The 15,386-nt window shown below is 41.1% G+C and overlaps 1 protein-coding gene and 1 non-coding gene across 2 annotated transcripts in view; both read left to right on the top strand.

The window, feature by feature from the left end:
- MAML2 (mastermind like transcriptional coactivator 2) overlaps positions 1-15,386 on the top strand; it is a 355,571-nt gene that overhangs the window by 295,479 nt on the left and 44,706 nt on the right. The gene's annotated exons all lie outside the window — the stretch shown is intronic.
- On the top strand, positions 4,203-4,324 carry LOC118713850. Its single transcript, XR_004986410.1, has one exon. It is a non-coding gene; the product is annotated as a small nucleolar RNA SNORA26 (small nucleolar RNA).

The raw sequence follows: 15,386 nt of genomic DNA, 5'->3' as shown, positions 1-15,386 counted from the left end.
GGGGGTCCCCTAGTTACTAAAATCACTTACAGAATCCTTCCCTTGAGAGCCTCCGCTGGAAGTCTCTAAGTTTTCTTCCTATTAGAGAGATTTCTTCCCTGTCTTTCTCCTCCTTTCAATGGGGCACTGAAAAGATAACCCTCTGCCTTAGTCACCTCTGCAGCATCCTTATTGCTTAACATAATGCTCTCTATGTAATAATTGCCCCTATCATAGCTTCTTTGCTGACTTATTCAACCAGATATTCCGTTGTCTATTTAGTTTTAGTTGTTGTTTTAACCAGAGGAAATTAACAGGGGTTTTTGCTGATTCTGGTCTTCATCTGATGGGAAAATTTGTTCTATTAAATGCAAATCACTTTGCCATCTGTGTGAAGCATACGTTCTGGAATCTTTTCCCTTTATATGGGGAAACCAGGTTTCCCACCAATGACCATTAAAGTGCATTTGGCAGCCCCTATTGTTCTCTGCATAACCCAGATGGCAAAGTTCTCTTCTTGTTTCCATCAGAGGGTTTTTATAAGGCTTCTTTATGTTGCTCCTTCTTTTCAAGTACTTCCCTTGACAGAGGGGTGGGACCTTCTACTTGGACCTCCCTGTCTGCACTCCAGTCATTGCGCTGATGCTATTGAGGGGAAGCCTGTTTGGCTAGTTACAACCCAAACCCACCTGCGAAGGTGCCTGATCATTTGTGATTCTGCTTGCAAGATAATATCAGTGTTAGCTGTTGCTCCTTCCCTCCAGAGATTGCTATGTAAGTGGAGTAATAAATTACCTGATCTAAGAAAAAAAAGTGGTGTTCTTCGTGTGGACCTCGTCCTTAGTTAAAAGCTATATCTGGATATCAGAATGTTAAGAATTGACTGGTAACCAGCATATTAACAAGGGTTTGACACTGCTCTGTAGCACTGGGTAAAGGAGAGGGAGAAAAGGTTTCATAGAAATACAAGCCTGAGTTAAAGATAAAAAGGTGAGAGAGGAGCTGATGGTGAAGGACTTTGACTTTTAGGCTAAAGATTGTAGACTTCCCCAGCAGGAGCCACACTGGGAGTTTGATAAGGGAGTAACATCATTAGATATGAGCTTGAAAAAAGTCTTTCTCACTTCAGGGTGGAAGACCAGTGAGGTCCAAGATCAGTTTAGGAGGCGAATGCAGTACGCTATGTGAGAGAAGAACAGGACCTAGGCCAAGGAAGGCAATGGAAACTGAAAGGAGGAAGAATAGGTTTTATAAGCTTATCAGGAAAAAATGAGTCTCCTACTCCTACTTCCTCATCACTTATCCAGGGATATTTTCAGTAGCCAATAACTAGAAAACATCTCTAGGCCCATCAGTCATTGATAGGAAAAGTGTGGAATAGCCACTCACTGGGATACATTATATAGAAAGCAGAATGAACACTTAATCTACACCCATGTATGCCATAACATGGATGAACCTCATAAACATAAGGCTGAAGGAGAAGCAGCATAATAAATAAATAAATAAATAAATAAATAAATAAATAAATAAATAAAAGAGTGCACAACAATTCCATTTATGTAAAAGTAAAGTACAAAAGCAGTCACCACAGAGCTTGGTTCTTTAAAGTCAGGATAATGCCTACCTTTGGCAGGGGAGTGAGTTACTGTAGGAGCATAGGAATGCTTCTAGGTTGCTGGTAATGTTCGTTTTTTGTTCTGCATGCTGGTTACATGGGTTTACTCAGTGAGTGAAAACTCAGAGAGGGGTGCATTAATGATATGTGTACTTTCCTATATGTATATTATACTTCGATAAAAATTTTGAAAATGGAGCAAGAGAAAACTCATCTCCCTTGCTCCGTTTTCCCACCAGTACTTACCACTTTCTAATATCTGTAATAATAAAAGCCTGAGCAACCATCATAACCAAACGAACAACTGAACAGGCTGTGTGGGGCAACCAGACTCGCAAGAGGGCAGTTGGGGGAGATTAGGCTGGCAAGGGGGGGCAGTTGGGGCTGACCAGGCCAACAGGGGGAGCAGTTAGGGACGATCAGGCAGGCAAGCAAGGGAGCAATTAGGAGCCAGTGGTGTTCAACTGAGAGGGATGTCCAACTGCTTAGGCCCTAGGATCGGGCCTAAACCAGCAGTCAGACATCCCCCGAGGGGTCCTGAATTGTAGAGGGTGCAGGCTGGGCTGAGGGACCCCTCCAACTCATGCACGAATTTCATGTACTGGGCCTCCAGTGTGGTATAATTATAGTATTTATCACATTCTTTCCCCATTAGAGAATAAGTTCCATGAATGCAGGGATTTTTATATTTTGCTCACTGCTGAATCTATATCACCTCGAAGTGTACTAGAATGATATATACTAGAATGAATGAACAAACTATTGAATCATGAATAGATCAGACCAGATACAAAGATCCAAGTGCAACCCTGGTTTAAGGACCAATATTGCTTTGGCACTTTCTCCTTCCCATGCATGGTGCATAGGCTGCTAGCCCTGAGGTTGTGACAGTCTCTTTTCCATGCCTGTAGCAACGCTACTTCTCAAGGCTACTTATGGGCTTTTAATTACGCCTTTTTCTTATCCTGGGCTATTTATCCCACTTACCCATGTCAGAAACTTTGTCATTTTCAAAGCCAAGCTCAAATGACATCTTCTTGATAAAGCCTTTCTTAGCAACCTAAACCTGAGTTTCTCACCTCTTTGTTTTTCCCCTTCCTGTGGTATTCCTACAGAATAATTTGTATTCATTAATTCTCTCATTCAACAAATACACAGTGGGGTAAAAGTAGATAAATAGTTGTCCATATGAAAAATAATATAATAATCCTCCTATATAATAAAAGCCTAATATGCAAATCGACTGAACAATTGAATGACCATGAGACAACTGGTTGCTGTGATGTGTAGTGACCACCAGGGGGCAGACACTCAATGCAGAAGCTGCCCACAGCCAACAGGTCCCAACCTGCGGCAGCAACAGGGGGCAGGACCAGTGAGTGGGCAGCGCCAGGCTAGCCAGGCAGATGCCAGCTGGAGGCCCCCTGATCTCCCCACTGGTCGCTTCACAGATAGGCCCTGATCACTGGCCAGGCCTAGAGACCTTACCCATGCATAAATTTCATGCACTGGGCCTCTAGTATATAATAAAAGCATAATATGCAAATCAACCAAATGGCAGAATGACTGATCACTGTGATGCACACTGACCACCAGGGAGCAGGCACTCAACGCAGGAGCTGCCCCCTGATGGTCAGTGTGCTTTCACTGGGGGAGCCCCACTTTGCCAGAAGCCGGGCTCAAGGTTGGTGAGCGCAATGGCAGTGGTGGGAGCCTCTCTCATCTCCACAGCAGTGCTAAGAACCCCTTGGGGAATGGCTATTGAGGGGTCCAGCACTGAGAGAGGCCACAGGCTGTGCTGAGGAATCCCCTCCCTCCCCCCCACCCCAGTGCACAAATGTCATGCACCAGGCCTCTAGTTAATAAATAATACTATAAGAATAAACTCTGTTTCACGCACTCACAATTGTAAACCTACTTTTACCCCACTCTGTTTTTGCTGAGTACCTAGGAAATGCCAGGTAGTCGTTTAAGTACCTGGAAATACAAGGTTGAACAAAACAGTCATGTCTCTCTTAGAGCTATATCCCAGTAGATAATACACTAATAAATGAATGCATGTGTAAAATTGTTTTGGGTGCTTTGAAAGAAGTTAAGCAAGATAAAGAATTAGGAAGTGATGAGGTGTTGTTTTAGGTAAGTTGCAAGTGAAGACTTCTCTATATTGACACGTACTGGGGGAGAGACGCAGATGAAGTCAGGAAGTGAACTTCAAGGAAGAGGGAACAGCAAGTGCCAATCCCTGTACGAGGGCAAGCTCTGTATGAGTCTGTGTGTGAGTTTCTTGGGACAGGACTTATGATCTATTAGCACACTGTTTTAGATGGGGAAAGTTCGGAGTGATTGAATTTACTCACAATTAATCATTTAATCCATTTCACATTTTTCTTTAAATAAGCATTCCTATGATGTGTTCTATAAAACATACCCCCAAACTGAATTATGCAAAATCTAGCTGCACCACACACACACACACACACACACACACACACACACGGTTCTATGGCCAAATACACATAAAAAACAATGAGGATTAATAATGCATACTAACATACCACGTGTTGCTAAGTCTGTCAATAAAAAACAAACACCTTTGCCCTTCCCTGTGCCCGTTTAAGGTTGTCTTGGGGCCTTAGGAGGCTAACACAGAAGGGTACAGTAAGTCTCCATAAAACCCAGAGAAGAGACAATAAAACTCCTCTTTGGATCCTGTCTGGAGTCACAGCTGGAAAAAAAACACAGACTTGTCTCATTATTTTCTAATGTTTGTTTTCCCCCATGGAACACACGTTAATAAGGCACTACACACTAGAAAACCATAGAATTCCGTTTGGGATATTTACCTGACTGTCTCATGATCTTACAAACAAAGTATGGATACCAGAATGTTGCAGTATTATTCTAATTGTGATACATGAGCATGGATTTTCAACATTCTCCTCACTGTGTTAACCTAGTGGGCATTTGCATAACCCCACCCTGCCTAATTTTAATCGGTATCTGGCGATCTCCACACAGTAGACCAAGCAGCCTCTGGGGATCTCCGGTGACAGTCAGGACTGGGAGTTAAGCTACCAAGGGGCAAGTTGGGGAGCCTTGAAATGAGCAAATAGCAGTCCAGGAAATAGAAACAAGGCTCCCGATGCCCCTGGACAGAGCAGTCCTGCCTGGCAACACCCATCAGGCTCTGGAGATAGACTCCCTTTGCGCGCAGCTCCCTCTGGGAGAAGACAGCCAGGGGACCGCCAGTTGTGACCTTCTGTGTATTTTTGGTCTCTTCCCCCTTGGCCTGGACTAGACGACTGGTGAAAGGTTTAACACTCAGAAGTCCTAGCATCAATCTACGTTGCTTTGCTCCCTGATTGCTGTCCTCTTCAAGTATTTATTGATTTTCCCTGGTCAACAGCCAGCGGCAGATACACGCCTCAGTTACAAGGCTGCTTTTGCAAGCGGCTACCAAACTAAGTTGTAGCTTCGTCTGAGTGTGTTTGCCTCAAAATCGGTGTGTGTGTGTGTGTGCACGAGAGAGAAAGTGAGCAAAGGGCAACACCTGGACTCTTCTAAGGCAAGTTTAACAGAAGATCTCATGGCCACTGGTAATTTTTTCAAAGGAGAAAAGAGAGTTTATGCTTCTTTCCTTGTGGATGTGGCATTTTAGCTCTGCAGATTTAAAGGCAGCATGGAAACTGCAAAGCCAGACCTTTTTTCTGAGGCCCTCGTTGCTGTGAAGAAAAACAAGCCCACATTTTGCTTGTGGGCAGAAACGTCCCAGAATGCATCTGGGGATTGGGCAGAAAGGGAGCGCTGGCAGGAGCCCAGGCGCGTTGGCTCCCAACCACAGCTCAGGAACAACCTAGGCGGTGTTCTCAGGCTCGGATCGCATTTCCAAGATGGATCGTGTTCAGCGTTATCTGCTCGGCTTTCACTTATCTGAGATGGTGCTCCAGGTCCAGGATTACAGTCTTCTGAACGGGGAGTGAAGGCTAGAGGGAGAAACCCCTCTGGTGTTTGTAAACACCGCAAAGGGTATTTTACCTTGTCTCAGGAGGCAGCTGCGCACCTGTACTGTTAGGCCTGGAGAATTCAGGACAGTATAAATGATTTTTACTGTCCTGTGGGGGAGGGGCGGGTAACAGTCTTCAGGGTTTTGTATCAGAACATCTGGACTCCAGAGTTATTTTTACAATGGAACTTATTATTATTATTATTTTTATTTTTAATCCTCACCTGAGGATATTTTTTTTTCCATTGATTTCTCGAGAGTGGAAGGGAGGGAGGAGAAGAGAGAGAACATCAACATGAGAGACACATGACTGGGTGTATGCACCCCTACCGGGGCTAGGGAACCTGCAACTGAGGTATGTGCCCTTGACCGGGAATCGAACCCACAACCCCTGATTCTTCGGGCCAATGTTCTAACCATTGAGAAAATCAGCCAGGACTCTAATGGAACTTTATTATTAAATCTGTCATTTTAAACATTTTTAAAAAAATATTTTTTATTGCCCTAGCAATAAAATGATGAAATAGAATCATTGATCGGCTGCCTCCTGCTCAACCCCTACTGGGGATCCAGCCCAAAACCTGGGCATGAGCCCTGACCGAGAATTGAACTGTGACGTTCTGGTTCATAAGTCAGTGCTCAACCACTGAGCCACACTGGTTGGACAAATCTGTAATTTTAAATAGTTATGTGATTCAATATATTCTTGAATCTTTTCTCTATTTCCTTCATCATTGGCCAAATAAGAAATAAATAATGTCCTGGCTGGAGAGCTCAGTTTGTTAGAGTGTCGTCTCAATACACCAAGGTTTCGAGTTCGTTCCCCAGTCAGGGCACATAAAAGAATCAACCAATGGCCGAAACCTGTTTGGTTCAGTGGATAGAGCGTCGGCCTACGGACTGAAAGGTCCCAGATTCAATTCCGGTCAAGGGTATGTACGTTGGTTGTGGGCACAACCCCAGTAGGGGGTGTGCAAGAGGCAGCTGATCGATGATTCTCATTGGTGTTTCTCTTTATCCCTCTCTCTTCCTCTCTGTAAAAAATAAGTAAAATAAAAAAATATATATTAAGAAAGAAAGAAAGAAAGAATCAACCAATGAATACATAAATAAGTGGAACAATATATTGATGTTTCTTTCCCTTCCTTTCTCTCTCTCTTAAAATCAATCAATAAAATTTTTTTAAAAAGCAATAGTTAATGCTGAAGCTAAAAATCATAATTTACACAGCCTGCTGTGTGCACCTACAGTCTTGTCTTCTGTCCCTTGTGCTTTCTCACTGAAACTGTGACTCTGGTGGTGACCAAGCCAGTCCCGGGGGCTGTGAGTCCGGAATAGTTATTGTATGTTTTGTACGACCACATTCCTGCACAGAATAGTACTGCAAACATTTAAAACTAATGAATGCTAAGTCGCTCCTTATTTGTGAGAGGAAATAAAGCTCTCAGAGCTCCTGAAAGTGCTGTCCTGCCCCTGCTTAAAGCCCAGGACACACCACCTTGTTGCTATGGCCCTGTGCGGTGGACAGGATTAGCTTGACCCTGCTCTTTGTGTTTATCTAACTGTATGATGTCATTCTGGTGGCCGCAAGCCACTCAATAGACTTATGCATTTTCTGTTTGTCATCTGCCTACTTTACTATAGAACCACCTGTGCAGATCCTCAAAGAGGTAGCTGTGTTGTCCTTAAAATTCCAATTTAGTTAGGTATAATATTGTGGTAAAGTAAAAAATATATATACTATACTCATTCGGTATTATATTTCACAAATTATGTATTTGAAGGTCCATGGAGTACCAAGCATAGTTTTAGATCCTTTTCGTGTGCCCCTGTTGCCACATTGAGAAGTATACATTATAATCGTTAGTTCACAGATGTCAAACCTGCAGACCAGGGAGGTTATGACCAAGGTCACCTGGTTGGAACCAGGACTAGACTTCAAGTCTTCTGCTTCCAAGTCTGTCTCTCTCGCTCATCTCTGTGTAGAGGAGATAGTGTTTGATTTCAGGGAACAGAATCTCTTCAAACTCTTTTTAATAAAAGGAGATTTCCTGGAGGGATATAGTAGAGACTTTGAGAACCCAATGTTGAAGGATACTGAGATTCAAGAAATCAGAGTCTCAGCAGTCATCTCTCTGTGTTTTTTCTTTCTGGGATTTCATGGGCTCTTACTTTCTTTAGTGTCTTTTGCTCATTGACTGTAGTCTGCACAGGGCTTTGGGTTACCAACATGCCAGTCCTTACTCCAAGACTTCGGGTTCAGGGGCCAATAACTGACAAACTCAACCTCCCTCTCTTCCAGAGAATCCGCACTCTCAAAAGACAGGATGCTTTTCTCTTTCCCTTCCTCTGCAATTGACGTAGGCAGAGCAGACTGTTACAAAGCAAAAGGTCATCAGAAAATAATGGACATACCCCAAACAACCTCCTTTTCTAATTCAAATTTTAAAATCTGAATTGTTTGTCTTATAATCAGCTTTCTTTCAATCTAGTTCTGTTTATTTTTCACATCTCTCCACCCGTGATGGTAAGCTCACCTTTTACTTACCTATCTCACTCTTGCCTTGATTGACTACTTACAAACTAGCCAATTCTAAGATTCCAATATTTTTACTTTGTGTTAGTTATGCAAATTATTTTCCTTCTTTAGCAATTAAATTCCAACTCCAATTCCTCTACGCAGCTTTCCATATTACCTAGCAGTAGGAGTCTATCCGTAATTCCAATCCCTTTGCCTATGAGGATGCTCAGGTCATTCAAATAAGCAGAGGCCTTTTAATCTTTTAAACTGAATTTCCTAAATACTCTGATATGGGCCCCTTTATTATCCAGGACATATCTTAAAAGCCATGTGGTTAGAATTGTTGGAGTCTAGGGCAAAATCAACTGGCTCTGTATGATCAAACGAATAACTTTGATCCCCTGATATATACTGGCTAGACCAGCATTTGACCTCAAATTCACAATGGATAGTCTGAAGCTGGTGCTAAGGAATAGCATCTACTTTCCCCCTAGCTTGTGTCTTGAACTGCCTAAACTATTAGGAGTACTCAATAAAGTATCAAGAGTAATTTTAGCATAAGGAATTCCAGGCAGAACTTGAAAAGTTTCAGGACTTTTCTTGTTACTGTTCTGCTTCCACAAAGCCTTTTTGCATTAAAGGAGAAGGTTTATGGTAAGCTGATGAAATCATTTTTAATTAAATGGCTTAATAAATAGCAAATGTTTTTTATCAAAGTTTTAACCCAAAAGAAATGACAAACAAACACACACACAACATCAAAGTATTTGACCAACTGCCCTAGTTGGCTGGCTGTGCTGGTTTAGAAGCAATGGAAGGACAGGGAGATGGAGGTCAGAATGTGTGCTTCCTGGTCCAGTGTGTTACTCCATCAGATACAAAGAGAATGCAACACTGGCTTTACAGGTGTTCATTGTGGTATTATATATCTTTATCAACCCTACTCCCATAGGCAACCAAAAGGACTAGGATCTTTGCGATGTTGAACAATCGAGCTGTAATTATAAAAATTCCAACCTTATAAAATAAGTAAATTAGATAAAATGCTTCCACTTACTGAACTTTAAGAAAAATATTATAAGGAGCATTGTTCTTTCCCCCAAAGAAATTAAGATTCAGGGATTGGCCAACAGTAGGGGGAGATAAGAATATAAGGAAAGAGCCAAAACCGGTTTGGCTCAATGGATAGAGCGTCGGCTTGGGGACTGAAGGGTCCCGGGTTCGATTCCGGTCAAGGGCATGTACCTTGGTTGCGGGCAAATCCCCAGTAGGGGGTGTGCAGGAGGCAGCTGATCGATGACTCTCTCTCATCGATGTTTCTAACTCTCTACCTGTCTCCCTTCCTCTCTGTACAAAATCAATAAAATATATTAAAAAAAAAAAAAAAGAATATAAGGAAAGAAAAGATTTGCCTTACAACCCTTTATAAAGTGTTTTTATGTTCAAGCTTAACAAATGAAGCCTTCATCATCTTTGCTTTTGGGAACAGTTTCAAGCCTAAGAAACACAGTTGGAAATCTGCCGTGTTGCAGCCCATCCCCAGTTAGTCATTCCAACTGGATCCAAAACGAGTATCCCTGTTCCAAGAGTTCTCCGAAAAAGGCTCATGATAAGAGAGGAAACCCAGCCAACATAACCTGGAGGGCTGCACATTCACCTTCTGCCACCAGGTTTTCCAAGAAGTGGCCCATGGTACACGCTCCTCCACTTTAGTGAGCTTTCTCACCAGGCCACAGTTTTGCCCCCCAATGGTCAATTTCTCCACACATGCACCATTTAAAAAAAAAAAAATTATAATCATCATCCCCTGGAATCCTTTCATTCAATATTTATTCAAAAAGCATTTTCTGGAGCCTTGACCGTGTACCAATCCCAGCTCAAGACTAAGTATGCACAATTCCTGTCTTCAAAGAGCTCACAGTCTTTAAGGACTCGTAGACTCGCTGCTATTAACTAAGTACTGATTAATTTATTTATTAAGTAGTTTTTAACACTCTTGACAGACATTCTAATGAGCAACGTGGTGGATAAAAATAGGACTTTTTTATTGTTTGGAACTTAACAAATCTCAAGGAGTTAATACATGGAGGAAGAACTACAGCGAGCTGTTGTAAAAATGGTTAGTAGATGCAATTGTCCCCAGGGCAGGCAATGGTTTGGAAGCCAAATTGGATACAAGTAAAGGTGAGAAGTGCCAGGAAAAGATATTTGAATGAATTATGAGCAGCATCCATCTTGGGAAGTTACACTGGTATATTGCTTGCTGTTAAAAAAAAAAACACAAAAAACAAAAACAAAACAAAACAAAACAAAACAAAACAAAAACTACAGCTACAATCAATTAATACAACATTTTTTTTTCATCACCCTAAGAAATTACCCTGGGTTACTTTGTACTCAACTTCTTTCTTCACTGAAGTCCTGATAACCACTGGTCTGTTTTCTACCCTTAAAATATTGTTGTGTAGGATAGTGTGTAAATGAAATCAGACAGGATGTAACATTTTGCATCTGGCTTCTTTCACTTTGCACAATGCATTTGAAATTCACCCACAGTAGTACTGTTTTTCAATAGTTCATTCCTTATCAGTGCTGAGTAGAGTATGTATGCGTTCAGCACATGAGGGACATTTTTTTCTATTTGTTTTTTGTGAGTACATGAATTTTTATTTCATTTGGATAAATACTTAGGAGTGGGATTGTTGGATCATATGGTGTCTTTCCAAAAAGTTTCCTAAAGTGGTTGTACCATTACTTTCCTGCTCTCAGTGTTTAAGTGTTCTAGTTGGCTCACATGTTAGCCAGGACTGATCCCAGTCATAGTTTTTATTTTATTTCAGAAAGAGAGAGGGAGAGAAACATTGATGAGAGAGAATCGTTAGTAGACTACCTCCTGCATACCCCCTACTGGGGATTGAGCCCACAACCTGAGCATGTGTCCTGACCTAGAATTGAACCAGCCACCTCTTGGTGCATGGGACAATGCCCAGCCCATGCCACACCTCTGGGACAGTCATTCTTAACCTCAGGAAATTTAAGACTGTGAACTCGTTTTCAGGTGAAGAGATAGCATCTTCCCATTCTGGCCCATTGGTATGTCAAGAGCTACACAATTTCATACGTAAGCCAGGCAACTGGAATTTATTGAACACTTTCCCTATACCCAAAATGTGTCATGCACTGTGGGCATGCACAAAAAAGCATAAAAGAGAATCCTTTTATCCAATGAATTTTTAGTCTACATTTTCCCAAGCTATATTCTGAGAAGAACTCTGTGAACTGTTGTAGTTAACAAATATGTTAAAGAACCCTCCTTTATAGAAGTTAACGATTCACCTTAGCATATCAGCAACTCTGAAAAGTGTTGTAGTGAAGAAATGGGTTTAGTTTGTTTTATTCACACTCTCTCAAACTTACATAGCCATTCAGGTTTTTTTTCAACAGAATAACTTACTAAATTTCACTAACCCATTTCCCTTTAACATAGTTTGAAAACACTAGCTTATACTTTTATTAGAGAAAGAACACACACACACATTTGTTAAATACGAGCAAGCCTATCTGATAGGTTCTTAAGAGGATTCAATGAGATGAAATATAGAAAAAGTATACCAGTTTTTGAGTACTGTTCATAACAGGCCCTGTGTTATGCTCTTTATATACACTGAGTGGCCAGATTATTATGATCTCTGAACACATAAAAATCAGGCCACGGTATATCCTATTAGTAAACGGCTAATATGCAAACTTACTAAATTTCACTAACCCATTTCCCTTTAACATAGTTTGAAAACACTAGCTTATATTTTTATTAGAGAAAGAACACACACACACCCATTTCATTCAGAGATCATAATAACCTGGCCACTCAGTGTATATTAACTTGCTTAACCCTCATAGTAACCTTAGAAAATATATGTGTTCCTAAGACACACAAAAAGAGTCCAATTCAAATTGGATTACTCCTAAGCTAACTTAACTTTTGTGTCTACTTCCTCTCTTAAGACTAGCATTGCTCTAGGGTTCAGCAGAGGGAAGAAGGGGGTGTCTGAACTTATTTCATTCACCCTTACGTCAAGGATGGGAGCCATTGTCACTCAGACTGAGATCTGTAGAGTCATTGACCCATTGCCTTTGGGGTCTTGATGTCGCATTGGGCTCCCAGCTTTATGTTCGCACCAATGAAACAGTGACATTGCCCTTACATTTCTTCTGCCTATGAGGCTGACTTTAAGTGGATTCTGGCAATTCTCTGTCAGGTAAACCATCATCACCTTTCTCTTGAACTAGGGCACTGTAAAGCACTTAATAAGACCTGAATGATCTCCTCCATCTATAGAGCTTAAGTTCTGAGCCATATTGCCACATGGAAACTCAGCTGTAATTATGTGTGGCCACAATGTAGAGATGTAATTGTGTTTCACAATTGGATGGACACTTGTCACACAGACTTTATTAAATATTCTTTTATTTTCCCATGGCTTTGTAAGGTCCTTGCTCTCATGTGACAATTTTTCTCATATTTTGTGTGTCTACTTCTGTACTCTCTATTCTAGTCGGTTGATCTTTTCATTTATTCCAAAAGCCAATTAACATTGTTTAAATTACAGTGGCTTACATTGTAACACTTGGTAGAATAATTCCCTCTATCTTATCTTTCTTTCTTTTTCTCAGAAATATAGTATTTTTCAATTTGTATCCTACCATATGCATTTTAAAGCATGTAAAAAACAATTAGCAGCAAAATAATTTTTCCAAACATAACATTGTGTCTGCCAACATACCAAATGAATAAAAATACATGGTCTACTTGACATGGGATGGAATCTCTGGATGTGACCTTTAAGACCTTTCAGCCCATGAAATACTTCATTCACCCAACTTCTGCAGGGGTCCTCAAACTTTTTAAAGTGGGGGCCAGATCACGGTCCCTCAGAGAGCTGGAGGGCCGGACTATATGAACTACTAATTCCTACTGTAACACCTCGGCTGCGCTCACTGCCCAAAAAACCTGGCGGGCCGGATCAGACTCCTCTGCGGGCCGCATGTGGCCCGCGGGCCGTAGTTTGAAGACGCCTGTAAGGTAATCACTGAGCATAAAAAGGGAGAGTTTCAAGCCGTGAATGACTAATGGTGGGGATTTCCAGCTCAAAGAGAGAACCAGGTCAGAAGAGAAGGTGGGAGGATAGATCTGGGTGATCTGTGTGAACCCAGCCCACTTTTGAGAGTTGTCTCTAGTACTGTCCTTGACCTATGTCCAATAATGGGAAAACTACATTGGTAATCCTCTGTAAAGGTTGTTCACAGGAAAGGATAGTTTTGCTTTAATTATGATTCATTTCAGTAACTGCAAAAAATTGGTCTCTCACTGAAACCACTAGAAACCTAGAAATTGTCCTTAGAAGGCAAACTAGAATTTCTACCTTGTAAAAACCTCTCAGCCCAGCTGGTGTGGCTCGGTGGTTGAGCATCAACCTATGAACCTGGAGATCACAGTTTGATTCCCAGTCAGGGTTCATGCTTGAGTTGCAGGCTCTATCCCCAGTTGGGTGCATGCAGGAGGTAACCAATCAATGATTCTCTCTCATAATCGATATTTCTAACTCTCTCTCCCTCTCACTTATTCTCTGAAATCAATGAAAATATATTTAAGAACAAAAAAAAAATCTCTCAGATTACAGTCCATCCCTATTGGGAGAATATTGCTTCACAAACAAGATGAGCATCAGTTAAAAGGTAATTTCCTGAAATAGTCTCGTGTGGAACAAATTGAAAATGCACAGTCCTTCAAGAAAGTTTTCCTTCATTACTTGATCTTTAAAAAATTGTTTCATTTTTCACTTCCCTAGTAGATGTTGCAAATTTCAGGAACAGGTAGGGATCTTTGGACTACAATGAGAAATCAAGCCACTGAAAATGTAAAATTCAGTTCAAAATGTTTAGAATGTAGTAAGACGGGCTTGGAAAGAGTATACCTCTGATTTTTAGGATTTCTTTTTTATGTTATTCAGATGTTCTGAGTGTGTTAAATAAGATTTTATAACCTTTAAAAAAATGACCCATGTATTGGGGAAATATGAAAATTGGATGCTACTCTTGGTAAGACCTGGCAAGTTATGTGTTTAAAAACGTACTGGGGGGGGGAGGGGTACAAATAAGGATGCAGCAAGTCTATAAATTCTGTACATTTTACTCTGCCTTTTTTTAAAATATGATTTTTTCCCTTTTCTTTTCTCTTTCTCCATTCTGACTCTATTTCCTGAATATCAGACTTTGCTGATTTTTTTTATTTTCTTGTTTGATAAGAAAAATTTTATCAAATACATGGTCTTTCATTTATTCATTCTACAAATATTTATTATGAGCCTATTATGTGCCTCTACATTGACCCCTGAGAATATAGGTGTCAACAAGACAGTTATGAATTCTCATGGAGTTTATAGGAAGTGAAAGACAAGTCAGTGGGGCAAAAGCAGGATGAGTGTCATGATCACAGACGTTTAGGGGACCCTATCAGAGGACCTAACTTAACCGTGGGGTTAGGAAAGTCCCCCAGAGGAAGTGCTGTTTAAACTGACCCTTGAAGGATGAAGAGGAATCAGCCAAGTGCAGAAAAGTGGCCAGTTGGTAAAATGTGTCTGAGAGCGAATGGAAGCATCTTTCAGGCAGAGAGAGCAGCATGTGCAGAGGTGCTGTGGGAGCATGAATGTTTTGAAGGAGCAGATATAGGAATAAAAATCACTGCTTTTTAAAACTTTCAAGGTCTAACGTATTTAATACTTGTCTCAGCATGTGTACTTGGCCTGTGGAGAGTTTCCCTACATTTGGCCAAATAAATAGAAAGATGCGGGAAGTTAGGCATTATTGGAACTAGTACATTGTTTATGAGGCCATTCATATAAAGTGAAAAATGATGAATAGAAATGTACTGTGCTCCCCTTGCCTTTGTATTTCTGCCTTTTCTAACTGATGAACACCAAGCCCCCCTCTAAGTCTCAGCATATCATCTCCTCTATGATTCCTCCTGAGACCTTTCCTCCTCAGGTCTGAGGCAGACAGCCTCTCCTCTGTGGTCACACTGCACCCAGTTCTTACCTCCGTCAGAGCACTTTTCACGTTGTGTTTATTTCAAGCGGTATACCCCTCCTCAACTTTGAATTCCTTAAGGTCATAGACAAGTAAAAGGGAGAGAGTAAGGTCAGAGAGTTCTAAGTTGAAATCATGGCTCAGCCACATGCTGAATAGCCTTGACAGCTTATTTGGTT

This window comes from Pipistrellus kuhlii, unplaced genomic scaffold, assembly GCF_014108245.1.
Source record: "Pipistrellus kuhlii isolate mPipKuh1 unplaced genomic scaffold, mPipKuh1.p scaffold_m20_p_9, whole genome shotgun sequence".
In the NCBI taxonomy this organism is placed as follows: domain Eukaryota; kingdom Metazoa; phylum Chordata; class Mammalia; order Chiroptera; family Vespertilionidae; genus Pipistrellus; species Pipistrellus kuhlii.
Note: the sequence above shows the minus strand (reverse complement) of the source record. Positions and strands in the feature narration are given on the sequence as shown.